This window comes from Notolepis coatsorum, assembly GCF_963971535.1.
Source record: "Notolepis coatsorum genome assembly, chromosome: 18".
Lineage (NCBI taxonomy): Eukaryota > Metazoa > Chordata > Actinopteri > Aulopiformes > Paralepididae > Notolepis > Notolepis coatsorum.
The window spans coordinates 96,824,132-96,830,244 of NC_140182.1; positions in this window are offsets into that span (position 1 = coordinate 96,824,132).

Below are 6,113 nucleotides of genomic sequence, written 5' to 3' on the forward strand. Positions count from 1 at the left end.
GAAATGTCTTTACCAAATTAAAGAACGTCCTTCAGAGAATACTGACTGATGGATTTCTCCAAATGTGTGCATTTGTTTATTTGCTGTTGTTGGTCTCTCCAATAATAGTATCCATAGATGACTACTACTTGGCCTACTTTACAGGGCTCGTGATGGTCAAATTAAAATGCTCATAACAGAAAATAAAAAAGAAACCTGTTGCCAGTGGAATGTCCCTTGAACACACATGACACATTTACTAAGTAACAACATAACAAAGTGCCTCCATCACCAAGATTAATAACCTGTTACACTCACCAGTGCCACTGAGTGTTCCGTCCATTCACCACTATGCTAACTGTTATGAAGGAGTGGTCTGTCCATTCACCCAGGGGCGTTTTTTTTTTACTAGACATCACTCAGGTGTATTATTGATGCTCTCATTGATACTATGTTTCTTTCTGAAGTGTGTGTGTGTGTGTGTGTGTGTGTGTGTGTGTGTGTGTGTGTGTGTGTGTGTGTGTGTGTGTGTATGTGTGTGTGTGTGTGTGTGTGTGTGAGATATATAGAGAGAGAGGGGGGGCTTTGGTAGACTATTGCATTGGTCCATTCATTGAAGATGAACGCAATGCGACATCCTTTACTAGGCTCACCCACCAACAGTGCAGGTGCTGAACTGCTGATCCGAATGTATAGGTGAAAACCATATTATGCGCTTTCATCAATAAAAAAATGGCCAGAAAAATGCCCACTCGCGCGCTTACGCGCGCTCGCATTCACTGGGGGCCTACAAATACATTCTTTCATGGGGCCCAGAATCTGGAGCTACACCCCTGCATTCACCACTATACTAACTGTTATGAAGGAGTGGTCTGTCCATTCAGCACTATGCTAACTGTTATGAAGGAGTGGTCTGTCCATTCAGCACTATGCTAACTATTATGAAGGAGTGGTCCATCCATTCAGCACTATGCTGTTATGAAGGAGTGGTATGTCCATCATTCACCACTATGCTAACTGTTATGAAGGAGTGGTCTGCCTGCAAGCTAGCACATCACATCAACAAAGGACCCCCCCTCCCCCATCCCCACACACGACAACAAAGCCCCAGATGAACAGAACACAAAAGAACAATACTTCGAACCGGACAACATCAACGAATTAACCAACGCAAATGGACTAAACATTTTCCACCTGAACATAAACAGCCTTAGACACAAACTGGATGAAATCAAACAATTATTCATTAATGGTAAGGCAAACATATTGTGCTTCTCAGAAACTAAGCTTGACGATTCTGTAAAAGATCCAGAGATAGAATTGAGAACTACTCAATAATCAGGAATGATAGGAACAGGCATGGAGGTGGTGTCTGTATGTACATACATAAAGATACCAAATTCATTAACAGAACTGACCTGAATCATAAATCAATTGAAACTGTATGGGTTGAAATCCTGTTAGAAAGGGCGAAATCTGTACTAGTTGGCTCAATCTACAGATCGCCAGATCATAGTGGCTTTTATGATACACTTGACGGGTGCTTAGCTGGAGTTGAGGATGTAGACAAAATTCTTATTGGAGACTGGAACACGGATATGCAACGAAAAGATGCACCCGTCTTCAAGTCATTCAGTAGGTTTTGTGAACTGCACAGCCTCAGCCAGCTAATCACCAAACCCACACGTGTATGTGAATCAACTCAGACTACCATTGACCTCATTCTGACCTCTGACAAGTCCAAGATCTCCAATAAAGGGGTTAAGCGATCATTATATGATATTCTGTACCAGCAAAAAGCTAAAACAAAAGGCTGGCTGTCACAAAACAGTCACATCTAGAGACCTCAAAACCTACTCTAGCGAGGCCTTTAACCTAGAACTGGAGATCCTGGACTGGTCAGAAGAGCTCAGTGGTACACTAGTTGAAGATGGCTTGGTTTCAAAACCAAATTCTCAATAATACTAAACGACATGGCCCCCCTAAGAACCATCAGGGTAAAAAATCGCGCTGAGCCGTGGATGCACTCCGAAATATTGACCACTATGAAAACCAGAGACAAAAAATGCTCTGAGTTTCGTAAAAAGTCAGTCAAAACTTACCAAAAGCTTGAGCAGTGAACTCCAAGCCCACGTGACTGAACTCAAAGTGCAAAGAAACAGACTAAGAAATGACGTAAACTCCATGATCAAAACTGCAAAAAAGAATTTCATCAATACCAAAACTGAGGAAAACAAAAATAAACCCTGTGAACATAAACATAAAGACGGACAACACTGAAGGAAGTAGCCTTGTTTTTCAATGTGTATATAATGTAAATATCAGTGGATGACAGTATCTACTCATAGCCATCTCAGAGGAGGAGGACAACAGAGAGAGAGTGTGTGTTAGCAGCAGACTAATAGCAGCAGATGAGGATTTGGGCTGTGCTGGTAACATCACAGCCACAGCGTCAAGGTTACTCGATCTTGAGAAAGTGCATTACCAAGCCACAGCATTTGTTTTGGGGTGAGAGGTGCGGTAATATCAACATCGCCGTTGCTATAGTGATTTGGGTCAAAAGTGCTGTTGCCATAGTAACAGTCACGAGAGAGAGTTCGACATCACAAGACTTGAAGACGGTAAGCTGTGGGGTCTTCAGAAGACTAGCCAGACTAAGACGCGAGGTGGAATCGAGCAGACGCATTGACAGAGACTTTGAGATCCCTCCTCACCCTCGCTGGGTGGGGGAGAGGAATTGCCACGGCTAACAGGGAAGGCCTTTGGACAGCTAGGCCGCACGACCACCGAGCGGGGTGACAGAAGAGAGATCGTTAGAATAATGAATTTAGTTCCTTCAAAGGTTTTTCAAGGACATTACAGAAAATTTTACATCTTGTACGAAGCTATGTTTATGAAAATAAACATCATGATCTAAGGAAAGAGATCACAGTGCCAGTGTCCTTTTCTTCTGATTACGGATGTACCAACAGGGTTTGATACAGAGTGTAACAGCCAATGTGAAGTATTGAAAACAAACACAACGCAGATGGGGGAGAGTCACGGAGCAGCAGGTGACGAGTGTATTAAATGATCAAAGGCTAGAAACACTGTTATTTTTCAACACGCTCATCATAGACAAGCAAATTAGACCCAGGCAACTACCTCCCTGTTTCTATTCTTACCTCCATCTCGAAAGTTATGGAAACAATTTTATACAAACAGGTAGAAAAGCACCTTGCAGAAAAAAATCGAATCTACGAATTCCAATCTGGCTTCAGAACATCCCACTCCACTGACACATGCCTTCTCTATTTGAACGACCACATCAAACAAGAGGTGGACGCTGGCAAATACTGCTGCATGGTCATGCTGGACCTACAAAAGGCATTCGACACTGTCAATCACTCCATTCTGATTGACAAGCTAAAAGCAATTGGTTTTGATAGTCTATCAGTGAGCTGGATGCAATCCTACGTGGAGGGGAGAGAACAGATGGTGGAGGTAAACGGTACCCTACCCCCCCCCCCCCTCCCAGTGAGCTGTGGTGTTCCACAAGGAAGCATATTAGGACCGCTACTGTTCCTAATTTATGCAAATTACATGTCGTCAGCTTGTGACTGCAACTTGTTCCTGTTCGCGGACGACTCAGCCCTGCTGGTCTCTGACAAGAACAAGTTACAGGTTGAAAAAAACCCTCAGCTCGGAACTAGGCAGAATCTGCACCTGGCTCGCTGATAACAATCATTACACCTGGGTAAAACAGAATCCATTCTCTTCGGTTCAAATAACAAACTCAGCAAGACCGACGGCTTCTCAGTTACAGTGGGTGACAATATTGTCACAAGGAAAGATGAAATTATATACCTGGGTTCCATCCTAGAGGCAAATCTTTCCTGTGACAAAATGGCATCCAATGTAATCAAAAAAGTCAACCAACGAACTAGATTCTTGTACCGGATCTCCTCTCTCGTAAACAAGAATACCCTGAAGACTCTGGCAGGAGCACTCATTCAAGTGTACTACGACTATGCTTGCACCTCATGGTACCAAAGCACCTCAAAGGCACTAAAAACAAAATTACAAACATCTCAAAACAAACTGGTCAGACTACTGCTTGACTTACTCCTAGAATCCACCTCACCCCTGCCCACTTTGACAACCTAGGATGGCTTAGAAACTGGCCACCATAAATGTCCAAACCTCCCACCCCCTCCTAATAGACAGTCTGTCCCCACCGTATGTATATTTCTCTCCCACCCACCCACCCCCTCCAAATATACAGTCTCCTCCCCACCGAATGTATATTTCTCTCCCACCCACCCACCCCCTCCTAATGTACAGTCCCCTCCCCATCATATGTATATACTCTGTCAGGATCTATGGGTAACAGTACTGTATATTTGAATACCGTTTATGTCACAAATGTATCAGTACTAAATACCTGTATGTCCCTATGCCATAAATGTCATGTATGTTGTGTATGTCATAAATGTCAATATGAATTGAAAATGGGGGACCCTGATGTAAACAAGACAAACGTCTTTCTCTGGTCTGCATCCCCTTAACAATTGTGTGTATTGAGCCGTACTGTATTGTACCCATTCTGCAATCTGTTAAATAAAGTTTTCATTCATTCATTCATTCATTCATTCATTCATTAGAGTAGACAACAGAGTACAGCAACTTGCAATGGGCCTGGTCTACAAGATACACTACACCACTAAGGTACCCATGTACATGTCAAAATACTTCCCAAAGTTCAGTGAATACAACCACAACACCAGAGGGAGCTCAACAAATCATGTTAAACCCAGATTCGGCTCAAACAAGGGACTTAACACGTTTTGCAATTATGCCACATCAATGTGGAACGCCCTACCCACAGCTGTAAAGGAATGTGAATCACTACCCACTTTCAAAACCACTCTCAAAGAGCACCTACGGGAGACTGCAATTCGAAGCTGGCCCCTGTAAATGTCCTAACCCAACCCCCTCCAATGTACAGTTTCTTCCCCCTCAAATGTATATACTCTCTTTTTTAGACTCTTTTTGTATCACAAACAGTACTGTATTTGTAGATCTGGTATGTCATAAATGTCTAGATGTAGCAGTACTGTCTATCTGTATGTCATGTATGTCATATTATGATGAATTTAAAATGGGGGACCCTGATGTAAACAACACGAAAGTCTTTCTCTGGTCTGCATCCCCTTAACAATTGTGTGTATTGAGCTGTACTGTATGGTACCCATTCTGCAATCTGTTAATGACATGTTCAATCAATCAATCAATCAATCAATCAATCAATCAATCAATCAATCAATCAATCAATCAATCAGTCAGTCTGTGTCCATCATTCACTACTATGCTAACTGTTATGAAGGAGTGGTCTGTCCATTCACCACTATGCTAACTGTTATGAAGGAGTGGTATGTTCATCATTCACCACTATGCTAACTATTATGAAGGAGTGGTCTGTGTCCATCATTCACCACTATGCTAACTGTTATGAAGGAGTGGTCTGTGTCCATCATTCACTACTATGCTAACTGCACAGAGAGCTTTCAAGTTTGGCACCAATCTGCGTTCACACTCTACGTCACACAGTGACGTAAGGTCCCTTCCTTCTTTTATAGTTTCCTTGGCCTCCTGGACTTACAACTTTCTGTCCACTCCATGGTGTTTTTAAAACTGTTGTTGGTTGGGTTCCATACCATCTTCTGTCATGTCATGCAGGCCAACATCACAAAGAGGTTTGCACATAGCCTCTGAGGAACCAGCAACGCACAGCCACCAGCCATCAAATCTGGACAGGACATAAATTAATACTTTTCCATGTCAAGTTTGAGATTTGAAAATTACAACTTAAAGTGTGCACATTGGCCCTTATATAAGTCCTAGCAGACAGCAATGACAAAATGGAAAACATACTTCATCTCAACCAATGGCATCTACTGTACAGTAGAATAGATAGAGGGGGGGGGGGTGCTGATGCCAGGATAACATCCGTGTTTAAAAAGAGGAAGGATGGGAGAAGATATGGGGAGCAGACATTCGGGCAAATGTCGCCGGGTTCCGAACCCGGGACGGCCGCGTTGCACTGAAGTGCGTTACGTGGTGCGCCACCCTGGCGCCCCTATCCATAGGTTTCT